A 15,154-nucleotide genomic window follows, 5' to 3' on the forward strand; every position below is an offset into this window, starting at 1 on the left:
CTTTCATATGGAACACGTATGAGCACGCATTGGGCACCTTTGGAAGATAACATCAGCGTCATCCACAACCAGCATTAACTATCCCCGTATTGATTGACCAAGTGCAAAAGGTATGGAATTCCATCCCACAAAATGACATATTGCATCTGTATGATACAATGCATGCCTGTTTGCATGCTTAGATTCAAAATTCTGGTGGTTACACCGGTTCAATATTTCACATTTGAAATGGTTTTTCTCTTAATTGCATTAACCTGTGATCTTGAAACGTTAATCAATCAAATATGTTACTCAGACAAACGCATTGCCGAAATTTCATTACTCAACAATATTTTTTCCTTGCTGTTGGAATTTTTTCCCCCTCAATCTATATAGCTCTAAATAACTTTTGATCCATTTATCATATTTTTACATGCATACTAAAATTCTATCAATATGGTTCAGAGGTCTTTCTATTAGAGAGAAAAAACACTAAAATCTTACACGGTAGTTTCGCGGTATGGGTCATTATCCCATTCACTATCTAATTCATTGTTTAACCATTGTAGATATTTTTATGTCAGTATATGTTATGAAGATATATTTATTTTTTGGAGTTATACACAAAATAGCTTTTGTGGAGGACTCCACAAAATAGCTTTTGTGGAGGACCTTTGATTGAACTAACCGACATTTGTGTTGCGGGGTGAAGAAAACCATGAAAACCTCCCACGGTTAGTCCGAAGGCAAGAGATTCTGAAAATCCGTTTACCAATGAGAGTATCTTACGTCAGCATTGTGGTCGACGCAAGCTGGGAGCATTATTCGTATCAACCAGCCATCGCTGGGTCACCATATTGATCTGAGAAAATAATAGCAACACCTTATGATATAAAAGTGCTTTGCAAGTTCATGTAAAATATTCTAAAGTTAATAAGATTGTTAATGTCTAGGCATGCCAAGGAATTTTTTTTCTCACTATTCAAACTATTTTTAAAAGCATGGTAATTAATGTTACCTAAATGATTTAAATCATTGACTGTTTTTTTTTATCTAATCAATGAATTAAAATCGTGATTCAGATAGTTATTAAAAAACATATATTCAATAATATTCAAACATACCTGATATTCAAAAAAAAAAAAAAAAATCATTTTAAATGTTTCCGTTTAACTAATACTTTGAGAATTTAAGAAATGTCTTTACAATCTTGAAACGTCAAATTTTTTCTGACAGAAATCCTACTGTTTTTTATTTTTTTTAAATTTTATTTAAAAAAAAAAAAATTCGTTACGTTTCGTTTGTAAAGTAAAATGGAATGAACTCTTGAACGGTATTAGCTATAATCCCATAATTGTAGCCTTGCGGTAACAGTGAAAGTATGAATTGCCAAGCAAGATTGCGGAAACATTCGATTTTTATGCCATTCAAGTAAGATACAGATTCAGATTGATATGAATAATTGATTAATCGAAAGTCACCTGCCGTATGCGCGACGACTCGTGACACACAAATTGCTGCGGAGGCCCATTGGGGCATTTCTCGGAAGGTGGAAAGAATAACATTAATAGCAACTAATTTTGAATTCGATTGATATTTATGTTATATGTACTAAATATTCATTACTTACGCAATAAAGTTGTTATTATAAAGTTGTTATTATAGTTTTTATTTAATTTCTACCGAACTAAAATTCACACTATAAATTTTTTTTTTATTGGTCTTAAGGCCATCAGATTATTCTTAACAATGAATTTATAGAAAAAAAAAACTTTCGGGGTTACGCACATTATTATATACAGTCGGACTTCTATTTGACGAACTTCCATTTTGCGAATTTTTCTATTTTATGTTTTTTTTCCGAGGAACCAAGAACATTTTGGAAATTTCTTCGTAAAATAACTTCTAAATAGCGAAATGAATTTTCTACTTAACGAACTTTTCTTTAGATTCACTTTCCCGATTTCCCAAAAATATTTCGGAACATTTTAAACTTGTTAACGCATTTTATGGGGGAAATGACCTTGAATTGATTTTGGAAGCCACTAAACTTTTAGAGAAAGCAGTAAAATCCCTTTTATTTTTTGTTTGCATTTCAAACGAAAAACTCAGACAAAATTAAGGGATTTTATAGGTAGCAATTAAACTTAAGAACGCATGCAGTATGTTTAAAATTACTTTTATAATAAATGCAGCTATAATATTATGCACAAATTTAGCTTTTTTTTAGTTGAAAATGTATGTTGCATGATAGTGTAACGCTGGATAATGTTCTGCTCTATTCTTGCTTTCCATGCAGATTTCTTTTATGGTTAAGATTTATTAAATAAGTATCAGATTCTAGTTTACAAGATAAAGGTGTATCCCTTTCTATTTGAATTATATCTAGTGTTAATGAATTTAAAACCTGTTTTGTGTTGTTTAAGTATTTCAAAAGGTAGTTTTCTATTTAGCGAATTTTCCATATAGCGAATTTATTTTCGGGATTTAGCGACTTCGTTAAATAGAGGTGCGATTGTATTTATAATGAATAAAATAGGTATGTTTATCATTGACAAATCTAAAAATTCTAAATAATATTTACATATCGACGTCGTTGGTAATGGAGGATGGTGGGTATATATTCCTCTCAATTATTAGAAATTCCTAAAAGCCCATCTCGACGCCCGGTGGCTGAGTGGTAGCGCTTCGTGCTCCCGAACCACCTGGGTTCGATACTCGGGCTGGGCAAGGTTGACTCAGCCTTTCAGTGGGTCGATAAATGAGTACCAAGCAAGCTTGGGAACTAAACACTGAGGGTTCCGCGTTCAGCTGACCACCTGACCGGAACATCTGCTCTTGCACCCCAGAGCCTAAGTTCAAGAAAACTGAGATGGACACAGTAGGCCTTGGCCCTCTATGGGCTGTCACTCTACTGAGTTTAGTTTAAAACACCATCTCAATAATTCAGACAAATAAAGGAGCTTTTCATGACTAGTCATCGATTTAAATTCCTCCTAAGTTAAAAACAAGATAGAGATAAAAAGAAAAGAAATCTTTTTGCAAATTTAGGAATTTTTATTAGTGAATTTAAAGAGCTTTTGCAACTGTATATTAGGACCCATCGGCGCCCTTGAATTTATCTATAAAATTTTATGCCTGTTTGTAAAATATTCAATGTATTTAAATTTATTTTTATTTATCAATAATTGTTTAAGGATTATTTACAAAGAAGTCGGACAATACACTATGTATAAACTATTATACAACACAATTTGTGCAAAGAAAAATTATTTTTTATTTATGTTCTAATAATGTTTACAGATTTGTAATTTAAACTGATTTTCCTATGCATAATTTATCTGATAAAGTAAATAAAAGTAAATTATTGAGCTTATATAAATTTTTGAAAAAGAAATAAAACAAGAAAAAAACTTACATTTTCACATTGCAGAAGCTTAATCAAAACAAAAATCTGTAAAAGAAAAAATATTTTTTTAATTAAATTATATAATACAAAATAAATCTATTTATAATATAACATACGCTTTTTTAATAAAAAATAAAGAATAACTAAAAAATTTCAAAATAAATTAGTTAAAATAAAGTTTTTGATTAATCTGAAATGATTTATTGTTTCTTGAAGATAACTTAATGTTTAAAGAGAGATTTACAATATAATAAGTTCTTATTTTACGATTACAATTATAATCAATACTACACTATTAGACATGACCATAATAGCTTTCTTTTAATGGAATATTATCCGTACTGGAAAAAAAAATTATTTAGTACAAATATCTATTTCAAAATTTCAAAACTGAGGGAACAACGATCTACGTTTTTCATCGGTTGGTATATGTTACAGAGGGACAAAAGATTTTCTCATTAACAGAAGTTTTTTTCGAGTTTATCCGTAAATGAAATTTTATAAATATAGGAACACAATTTATTAGTAATAGATATTTGACGAAGAAAAATTCGGTAGCTTTTACAAAGAAAAATTACAAAAGCTAGTTTGAGTTCTTTAAATTCTAAACAGAGCATTTAAAAAAAAATTAAACTTTTTTTTATAAAAAAAAGTCACGTATTTCATGAAATATATTTAAACTAAAAGAAAAGCATTGAAATCTTTGAATCATGGAATACCAGCACGTTACACACTGTGTTGAAGCGTGGCATTCAGGGCCGGATTAACCTATAGGCACACTAGGCACGTGCCTAGGGCCTACGAAATTCAGGGGCCTACGAAAAACTTGGGAGAAAAAAATTTGTTGACAAAAATAATTTAGCTTTAAAAACAACAAGTGTATTTTGCACAAAATTATGAAGATACAAATAAAAATATAATATTTTTCGGTAATAAATTATTTTGCAGAATCTTATGATCATATATATTACTTTTTTGCGATTTTTGGATTCAACGAAATCTTGTATTATGCTGTCGAATTCCAAACTACGCAAAATGTCGTATTCAATAGACATAAGTGCGAGCGATGCCAAACGATCTTGATTCATTGTTGAACGCAAATAATTTTTTATCAATTTTAATCTGGAGAAAGATCTTTCTCCTTCTGCATTTGATCCAAGAATCGACAAATATCACTATCAATTTCACTGTTTTCTTTGCTGGTTTGTTGTTGTATTGTTGACGCGAAGTGTTTACATAGTTATCGAGCGAACAAATCATAATGGTATAATCGATATCAACTGCAATATCGGCAGTATGTCGGTATTGCCGATAAAGTTCGATAAACAAATTTGCAAATTAAAATCCATATTAATAAAAATGTTAAAAAAAATGTAAAAAAAAAATATGCAAGAAAATTTTAGCATATATTTTGAAAAGAGGGGAGGAAAGGGGGAAGGGCCCAAAAAGGGCTATGCCTAGGGCCTACGAAAGGTATAATCCGGCTCTGGTGGCATTTGTTCACGTTAGCAACTGTTCTATCCATTCTATTTCGAGTAAGCCAAGCCCGTGAAGTATCAATTCTCTTAAGTGACACATTCGAAATTCTTTCATAAAGTTTGTTTCTCAAAGAATTCATTTCTTTCACTATATATTTACACAGAGACTTAATACAAAGACAGGCACAAAGCCACGTGGAACATAAACAAACTAAGTATGCAACAAAGTTGCCAGGTACACAAAACAAAAATATATCACGATTACAATAAAATACATAAACAAATAATAAATCTAAGTTAAGCAAAAGAAATAAACTCGAGAGAATTATATTTGAACTAATTCTATGTGCGATACGGCTTTGTATTTAAGGAACTTATCGTTCATTAACATTTTAACTTATGTAGAAAAACTTAGCTTAACTTTAATACGCTATTTTGCTGATGAAGATTAGCTGGAGCTGACGTCATAGGTCACATGTGTGGGTATGGGAGGTCTTCTTCTTATTGAAGTGCAAGTACCCAATTCTCAATTTTTGAATATATTTACCAGCCAAAACCATACCTCGTTGGAATAATTTTCAGCTGTAACAAAAGTTTCTTTTGTTCAAAATATTTTGCGCCATTTTCATAATTATCATAGAAAATGCTGGTTGAAGATGGACAGCCATTAATGACGGTTACAAATTCACAAAAATTTCACAGTATTCTTGACGAAGCTTTTTCTTTTGTAGACAGTGCTTTTAAAGAACTGTCTTGATCAAGGAAATTGACATTGATGTTGACTTAGTGATATGTCACTATGATCGGCCAGACGAAGTAACTTGACTTTCAAAAAATTTCGTAATTTTTAATAAGTCAAGAGAGAGTGAAAAATGAAAACAGCAATATTTTTTTAAGTAAATTAAATCATTTCTTAATTTTCACATTAGTCACATATGAGTCCAAACGATGCACCGTTGAAGTTTATTTTCAAATAAAACCATTTTCCATTACAGAAAACTGTCTTTTATTCATATTGATATTCTGAGCCATTTTCATAGAAAACGCTGGTTAAAAATGGGCAAAACTAATCCCAGTAATCATGAATAACTGTTACAAAATCACGACAATTACAAAAATTCCACAATATTCACTAAAAAGCGTAATTTCATATGAAGACAGAGCCTTCGAAATACAGCCTTAACCCCTTAAAGATCGGTTAATTTTCAAGAAAACGGTCATAAAAGAGCCTATTTTTTTATCCCTGAAAATTATATAAAAATATGTGTATGAACAATATATATATTCATTTTTAATTTTTGTTTCATTGTTATTCATTTGTAATTTTTGTTTAATTTTGTTGATGTGTTTTTAGCTTGAAATTTTAAAAAATTACATTTTTAGGAAAAGCCAACATTCAGGGTTACTATCACTTAATGTTCGTTTTCCAGCAAGCAAAGAAAATTTAAAAAATTTGTGTTTTAAACTTTACAAACACTTTTATTAAACTTACGTATAATATAAATAAAAATTATTAATTTTTTCTTGCGTGATAAATTTCAAATCATGAGATACAGAGGCCAACGTCACAATACGGACAGTAGTACCGAGTTTTCTTCCTATATCTCTTATTGTTTTAATCTCTTCCACAATTACCTTAAAAATATCCTGGTACTGCCATCTGGTGTGTAAAATGAGAAATAAAATGTGAGAGAAATGAATTAGTTTTATTCTTATTGGCGCGTTTCTACTGAACACTCCAGCCCGGAAATATCACGGGAGCGAGAAATAGAGGGCGAAACCTCAACCCCGGAGGAAAATTTTCCTCGCATATTCTTTCTCCTTCATTACTAATTTAAAATTTATAGTGTAGAATAAGCAATAAAGTTTCAAATATTAAAAAGAAAATTTTAAAATATACAAATGGAAATAAATTTTGAGATGATAACTTAGGATTACGCAACGGAAAAGTTCTTGTCTAATAATTTGTTTGCATTTTAATATTTTGAAGTATTTTTTCAGCAATTCAAACTTCATGAAAAACTCTAGGTTTGCCCGAACTTTCTCTTTCCTTTAATCTTTAAATTAGTAATGAAAGGAGAAAGAGAATTTACGACGAAAATTTTCTTCAGCGGTATGGTGTCCTCTTAACATATTTATCAAGATAACTGACAATTGCGATTGATTTAATGATATTATACGTCATTAAGATTGAAATTGTAGCTTCGCTTTTGAAAAATTCCAAATTTTTTTTTAGCAAAATAGCAACAAAAAAAAATTTAAGTAAATAAATATTATTAAAATCATTGAAAATTCTTACATATAGCACATATCTGTGAGTCCGGACGACCGTTAATGTTAATTTAAAAATATAAGGAGCTTTTTCAATGTTCACAAAACTGTGGCTTTTTCCCCTGTAATATTTTATGCAATTTTTGTAGAAAAAACTGGTTAAAGAAGGATAAAACTTAACCTAAGAGTTTTGAAGTCAAGAACTTTTTTTAGTTATCTTTTGAAAAAAAATCTTAATATCTATCTAGATGACTGACATTGCGATTGATTTAATGATACGGCATGTCATTATGATTGACAGACGATGTAACTCCGCTTTTGAAAAATTCAAAAAACTTTTTGTAAGCCAAGAGGAAGTGAAAAATGAAAACCATCTTTTATTTTACGTGTTAACAAATAGCATTCTCTCTCAAAAGGTTACTTCGTTGTTAAACTTGCATTCCATTGATGCTGACGGTATGTAAGGATCACGAGATGGACACACGCCACCGTTGCTGCAACAAAAGCCCAACAAGTAGACAAAGCTGAAAAGTTCTTTTTTTTTCAAATAACGAAAAGGAAAAGAAAAAAAAATCAGAAAACACAGACCTTGGAATAAGACAAAACATCCCATTCCAACAGAAGAAGAAATAAAGCAAATGTTTTGGAACAACAACGAACGAATCTATCATGGATACTTCATTCTCAAAACAAAAGAGAATTCTTCTATAAAATAGAAAATATTCAGAAGAATGTTTTAAGATAATCACTTTTGTTTCCTTTCTCGAACAAAAAATGTTCCGACTTATGGTTCGTATCTTGGAAGAGTTAGACACTAAAAAAGCTATTTAATAACAGTGAAGGACAAAATGGCGCTTTCGCTTTCGTAGGTTTTTATGGTGGAATGTTCTTTAAGTTCACTATAAAAACCAACGAATCAGTCGATTCGAACTGTAAGAATCATTTTCAAATACCATAAAAAATACTTTAATACTAGATTGCCTAAGGAAGTCATTTTGACTGCTTTTAATTTCAATTAGAAAAACAATGATGTATATAATGACACAATTTATTAGAATTTTGTGACTTTTTATACAACAGATAATTTTCTTTTATTGTTAATATTTACTAATAACTTGTTATATAACTGTAAATAATATTAAAAAAAGATTAAAAATTAATTTTAAACAAATTTTTTTACACATTAGTTATTCTTTTACAATCCAGTCATTTTGACTGCTTTTAGGCAATATAGGTATATACTAAGTTTCAGTCTTTCTAGTGTTAAACATCAAGATAACAATCTTGATATTAATTACGAAATCATTTCAAAATTAGACTAAAAACTAAATTGTTTGATTAAATTTTAATATTGCCTATAATATTTTCAGCTGTAAACTTAAAAATCGTTTTCAGGAACTATATACAGTAAAAAAAAATCTGAAACGTCGAGATTTTATTGTTTTCACAGAGATTAAGGAATTATTCAAACAAAATTAATTAAAAATTGTTTATGTACGTAATCAGAAAATAATAAGACATTAAAGAACTTATTAAATTGGAAATGACAGATAAGGACAAAAGGGCGCCCTCAATTTTATTTGGGTTTTTAAAATCGAATGATCTTTGAGCAACAGTTTTAAAAATTGGGTATTTGCACTCCAAGAAGAAGAAGCCGACCAGTACCCACGCATGTGACATATGACGTCAACACCAGCTAAACTTTATCAGCAAAATGGCGTATTAAAGCTTATCTACATAAGTTAGAATGTTAATTAACGTTAAGTTAATTAAATACTGAGCCGTATCGCACATCGAAATTATTGAAACATAGTTCTTTCTCGTCTGCTTCTTTTACTAACTTAAATTTATTATTTGTTTTCATATTTTATTGTAACCGTGATATATTTTTGTTTTATGCACCTGGCAACTTCGATGCATAATAAGACTGCTTATGTTCTACATGGCTTCGTGCCTGTCTTTGTGTAAATATATGGTGATAGAATTGAAATCTTTGAGAAAGAATCTTTGTGAAAGAATATAGGATGTGTTACTTAAGAGAACTTGTACTTGATGGACAGAATTGAAATCGTGAGACAATCTTTGTGGAGGATTATAAAATGTATCACTTAAGAGAATTGATAATTGACGGGAAAAGTTAACTCGAAATAGAAACGAACAATTACTAACGTTAACAAATGCCACTTTTCAACAACCAATCAGGATCGAGATACCCACACTACGTCACTTGCAAGTATCCCAGTGTTTTCGAGATCTATATTTACAAGAAAATAAAAAAAAAACTTAATACATCAGGATTGCAGTTTTTAGATTGATTGCGGAATGATTTAAAAAAAAATTGATTCATAATTTTTTATGTTTAGATCTGTTATCACAAAATAATAGATACTAAAAAAAAGAAATTCTTTGGAATGAAATTGACAGTTAAGGACAAAATGGCGCTATCACTTTCATTGCAGTTTTTAGATTGATTGCGAAATGATTTGAAAAAAAAATTGATTCAAAACTATTTATGTTTATATCTGTTATCACAAAATAATTGATACTAAAAAAAAGAAATTCTTTGGAATGAAATTGACAGTTAAGGACAAAATGGCGCTATCACTTTCATTGGTTTTTATAGTCGAATGTTCTACGAACGAGATCTTTAAAAGTCGTTTTCAGAAGCCATAAAAATAACCTTCAAAATGTTAAGATGACAGAATTGAATCAGGTGTTGGCACTATCTTACTTACTCAAGTCACTTTTTATGGAGAATTAAGGTAAAACTGCCAGTTTAGCAAGATTAATTGCACGGAAGTTTCTGGGGCTAATTCGTTTCAGATGTTTGACTATCAATCTCAATCCCGTAATTAAGGTTTTTATGGTTCAAATAAAATCTATGAATAAATGAAACACATAAATTATTTCATTTCAACGTTGCTGAGGTAAATGTTGTTGCTACAGCAAAGTTTTCGTAATTGAATATTTTAAATAAATCTTTTGCATGTCACGTTTTGTTATAACGCACATTAATTTAGTTTTTTTTAATGTGATCGCCACTAAAAGAACATAAAACGAAACTTAGTATCATAACAGCTGATTGTAATTAATTAATTCATTGAAAATGTTTGAAAAAAATGTGGAACAATGATTTGCGACTCCATAAATGAGGCGTCTTAGGTTTCAGCTACGTAAAAAGAACAATGCTGTATGGCATCACCTGATAATTAAGATTTTACATAGAATCTTTTAGTGTGTCTAATAATTTTGCCAGGGACAGTACATATTAACGAAGTACTTTTTTTAAGAAATTTATTTAATAATTTCATTCGTCATTCAACGGTAACGAATAATTTTTATTCATTCCCCACGTGCGAGACGTAACTGTGGAATCGTTCAATAATTTAGTTATAACCTGCAGACTAGACGAAAGTGTAAAAATATGAAAGCAATTAATAAAAAACATAGACAACACCTGCCAGAGTATAAGCATTTCTATTACAGAACGTTCAATGATCAGCTAAAAATTCCATACCTATTACTGTCTTATTTGTCGTATGGCAGGTTGGATATTTTCAATGTCGTCAACGCTTCTCAAAACAACCGCCACTTTGCATACGAATATAAATTCTTTTTGAGTAAATTGAGTTATTTTACTTCAGGATCCGCGTTACGCATTTTAAATTATTAACCAGTAAATTAGCCAAATATCAAAAGAAGTCGCCAATTTTCAAAAGTCTTCGCCAAATACAAATCTTAAAAATTTTTATGATTAATTTTTTTTCCCATAGAAAACTATTTTACGGTAGTTTGTTTCAGGCTTGTAGTATTTGGACCCAATTCTAATTGGTTATGCGACGCATCTACCGAAAATTACTGTAATCGAATAAAAAACACTGATTTGTTTAGAAAAATTCATTTTGGCGAAATTTTGAGGATCGAGTAAATATATATATTTCTGTCCAATGGAAAAAACATTCGCCAAAACACAATTTTATCTTCTAAATTTAAGATTTTATCTCATTTTGCGAGATAGCGCTTAGCGCGGGCCCTGCTACTTTTTTTTAGCATTTAGAGAACACATTCTAAAACGCATGCCTCCAGATAACGGTTTCTTTAGCATTTAGAAAACACATTCTAAAACGCATGCCTCAATATAAAGTTTTTTTTAGTATTTAGAAAACACATTTTAAAACGCATGCCTCCAGATAAATTTTCTTTTAGCATTTAGAGAACACATTCTAAAACGCATGCCTCCAGATAAATTTTCTTTTAGCATTTAGAAAACACATTCTAAAACGCATACCTCCAGATAAATTTTCTTTTAGCATTTAGAGAACACATTCTAAAACGCATGCCTCCAGATGAATTTTCTTTTAGCATTTAGAGAACACATTCTAAGACGCATGCCTCCATATAAAGGTTTCTCAGAAGTATAAGGTCACCAAGTATTAAATTTGTAGAAAAAAATATTTACAAAGTTGGTTGGAAGCTTGCAGATATAAGGAATTGTGGGGCTAGGTCTAGTGAGTATGAAGGATGATGAAGTATCAGTTCCGATTACCGTATTTTTGCCGTTGTCATTTGTGCAGTTAATATATTTTTTGGCTCGGTAACTCTGCTACATAAGGAGATAATCTGTTGAATAATTTAGGCTTAAGCATCGTCTATTTAGTTGCAGTGTATGTCTATTGTGATCGATAATCTTGGGTTTCATAAAATCAGAAGTGATCACACTTGCGCTAGAACACCAAAAACACTTTGTAAAAAAGTCTTGTGGTCCTCTTTTTGCAAAGAAGTGCTTGCAAAGCAACAGCACTCACTATTAGCACTTTGTGATCAATATTACGCTTTGGAGTATGTTTTCATTATTAGTCTACGTTTAACCAACACTAAAGCCAACTAACACTTGAGTCAAATTCACGAGCTCGAATTTCACGAGCTCTTACGTGAAATTAACGCCATCTTGCATCGCCGTAGTTCTACGTAAGAGCTCCTACTTTCCTTTCAATAAAAAAAAATGTTCTTAATATCTTTTAGAACTTATGATGTTTTCCTTTTTTAATTATTTAAGATTTGTGACTTTTCAAAAAAAATTTTTTTAATAATAAATAAATAACGGTAAAGTATTTATTTAGTGTCTTTAATAAGCTGTTAAAGCTTCTTACAGATCCAATCTACTAATTTAATCCTTGGAGACCCCTAATATAAACTCATCAGACAAGAAATTAGTCACCATAGCTCTCAAATGGTGTTCCGCGGGACCCTACTGGAACTAGGGTTCCGTGGAGGGATAACAGGGGTTCGAGAGTTAGAATTATTTTTACCAGTAATAGTTATTTTGTATCCAATTAATAATCTATAGTTTATTTAACATTCCGGCTGTTTAAGTTCAGTAAAATTTAAAAGTAGCAAAATTAAAACTATTTCCGAAACTATTCAAGTTTTACTTATATTCATTACAGGTGTTCTATGTGTGAACCCTTGGTCACNTATATATATATATATCGAAGCGATATAATAAAAAAAAGAAGACGAATATGAAAAAAAGAAACGTATGAAATTATTCCGAAACTATTCAAGTTTTACTTACATTCATTACAGGTGTTCTATGTGTGAACCCTTGGTCACACGCCATACACCAGTGTTTCCCAAACTTATGACTTTTCTGTACCCCTTCTAAATTTTTCGCAAGGCTGTGTACCACTGATAAGAAAATGAATGTATTTTTTACTGTAAGAAAATTGGACAAAAGTTAAAAATCACAACTGGCTGTTAACACCACTAAATATTAACAGTTAACTCTGTAAAAAATAGCCAATAGAAAAATACGTTATCATAAATTTTCATGGCTAGTTCCGATTTTGAATAAAAAATTTTTAAATTTTCGTTTGTTGCAAGATATTTCGCATAAGAACGCGTACCCCCTCTAAACTGTTTCCGTACCCCTGGGGGTACGCGTACCACACTTTGGGAAACACTGCCATACACCAATGCGATAGTCCAGTTCTTGCCCGGAGGGAATTATGAATAACCCTGAGTATATAGATGATTTCTTTTTATGTATAATGACGGGGTTCTGATAACAAAAGTTTCATCATTTAGCGTCCCATGGAAGAAGCAAATTATTGCCGTAGAGGAATAATTTAACACCATTTAATCCCGCCTTTAGACTAGGTAACTGCTTGGATTTGGTTAGAAAACGAGTCCACAAGGTTTCAGTTTATTCCACTCGCTGACTCCTCATTTGTTTGCGCAATTAAACCAAATTGCGTAGAAGCTGATTTTTGGCGTTAAACCCGTTATTACTTCATGGTCCTAGTGGTCACCTCAATAAGCGGACCTAATCCATGAAAAGAAAGAAGAAAAAACGCTTATAAGACATCACAGCCTCCGGTCTGAGCCAGTTTTGTATGACAATATTTTGCCTGTTAAGTTTATTGTCGTTAATTAAAAAGAAAATATCGAAAGTGGATGATCTAGATAAGATCAAATATCAATTTAAGGGAGAATATTAGGAACAAAATAATGTTGCTGTGTTGTGTTAAAAGTGCTTTTAACCACTAACATAAGAGTTATTAAATTAAAAATTATTGTTTTTCTACAATAAATTCACGAATCGACAGGGTGGACACATTCATGGCTGTCATTCGAAGGGTCTGTCGTTGTCACGAGAAATAGAAAATATTCTATTTTAATAACCATTTTGAGTTCGTAAAATGCAGTTCATAATTATAAGGTTAAGTTTCGATCATATTTTACCAGCGCCCTCTATGATAACTACTATGTAAATGGAGAAAAATAAAAGCATCTGTTTTGTTTAGAAGAAAAGCATTTGTTTTATAAAAATGAAAAGTAGTGATCTAATTTTTTTACATTTAAAATGTCGTTTGCTTTTGGACTTGTAAACGTAAGCAAACATTGAGATTTAATAACTGATTTTAATTATTTTCATCTAAATGGTAAACTATCGCCGCATTGGCGATTTTTTGATTTGAAAAAAAAAATTAAGCTATTTGGTAATTTCAAAATCGGTATAATTCTTTTTAAGAAAATTGGATAGTTCAAAATTAAAATATTTCATGTTTGAGGCATTCAAACTCTGACTTCTTTTTAAGGAAAGCAGAAAGGATTATCATTTCTGGTGAAAGTATTTCGAAGTACACCTTTAAAAGAAAGACTGTAGTTGAAGGTTTGAATGAATTACGACACATGACAAATTATATCCTACAAAAAAAATGATATCGAAATGTTCTGATTTAATGAAAGCAATTAAGTTGACAAAAGCAAAGCGACGATGATGAACAATGCGCAATTAAGCAATGTCAAGACAGTTGGTAGAATGAATCACAGGCATTCGTGTCAAACCCTAATGCCACTTACAGATTGCAAATAAATCTTCGAGTACATCTTGTCCCTCTATGGTCTTATAATTCTTGACTTATCTTTGGCATTATGGTTAACTATTATGAGCGATTGGCGACTCCATAAAAACATTGGCATCGTTTTCTTAGTAACTCAGGCATACTATTGTGTGTAAATGAAAGATTGGAATCTTCTTGTAAGTCTCTGAAAAGCATTATTGATCCCTCCTTTTTATAATCCATAGAAAGTCTACGCTCGCGGGTTGGAAATTTACATTAAATGCTCGCGCTGGTCAGCTGGTCCAATGATTGTGGGCATTCAAAGTGGTGTTAATGACCGCCAAAATACTTGCGTGACGTATGAAAGTGCGTGATGCTATCGCCAAGACGAATTGGGTAACCTTTTAATAAGATGGGCTTGGAGAAAAACTTTAAGTGTTAATTAGCTGTGTCTTTAAATAGTTTCGTGACTAATAAACTGTCATGTTTATATGAATGCAAAAGAGTTATGCATAACTGAAGTTGAGCTTTCAACCTATAATTATCTTTTTGGAGTTTGCGATTTGCTTGTAAATGTTAAGGATGAAATAATTTTGTCTTACCGTATGTATAACTAAATGAAAAGTGTCTTAAGAAATTTGTGTGTACTCAGGCATATATATATATATATA

The 15,154-nt window shown here is 30.8% G+C and overlaps 1 protein-coding gene across 3 annotated transcripts in view; it reads right to left on the reverse strand.

The window, feature by feature from the left end:
- The window catches only part of LOC107439218 (uncharacterized), a 105,978-nt gene that overhangs the window by 61,965 nt on the left and 28,859 nt on the right, over window positions 1-15,154 (reverse strand). For 2 of the 3 annotated variants that reach the window (XM_016051751.3, XM_071186494.1), the window contains exon 2: window positions 3,398-3,433. The exons of the other annotated variant lie outside the window; for it this stretch is intronic. The gene's annotated coding sequence lies outside the window, so the exon portion shown is untranslated. The remainder of the gene's footprint in view (window positions 1-3,397; window positions 3,434-15,154) is intronic. 3 annotated transcript variants of the gene reach the window in all.

Source organism: Parasteatoda tepidariorum, chromosome 10, assembly GCF_043381705.1.
Source record: "Parasteatoda tepidariorum isolate YZ-2023 chromosome 10, CAS_Ptep_4.0, whole genome shotgun sequence".
Taxonomy (NCBI): Eukaryota; Metazoa; Arthropoda; class Arachnida; order Araneae; family Theridiidae; genus Parasteatoda; species Parasteatoda tepidariorum.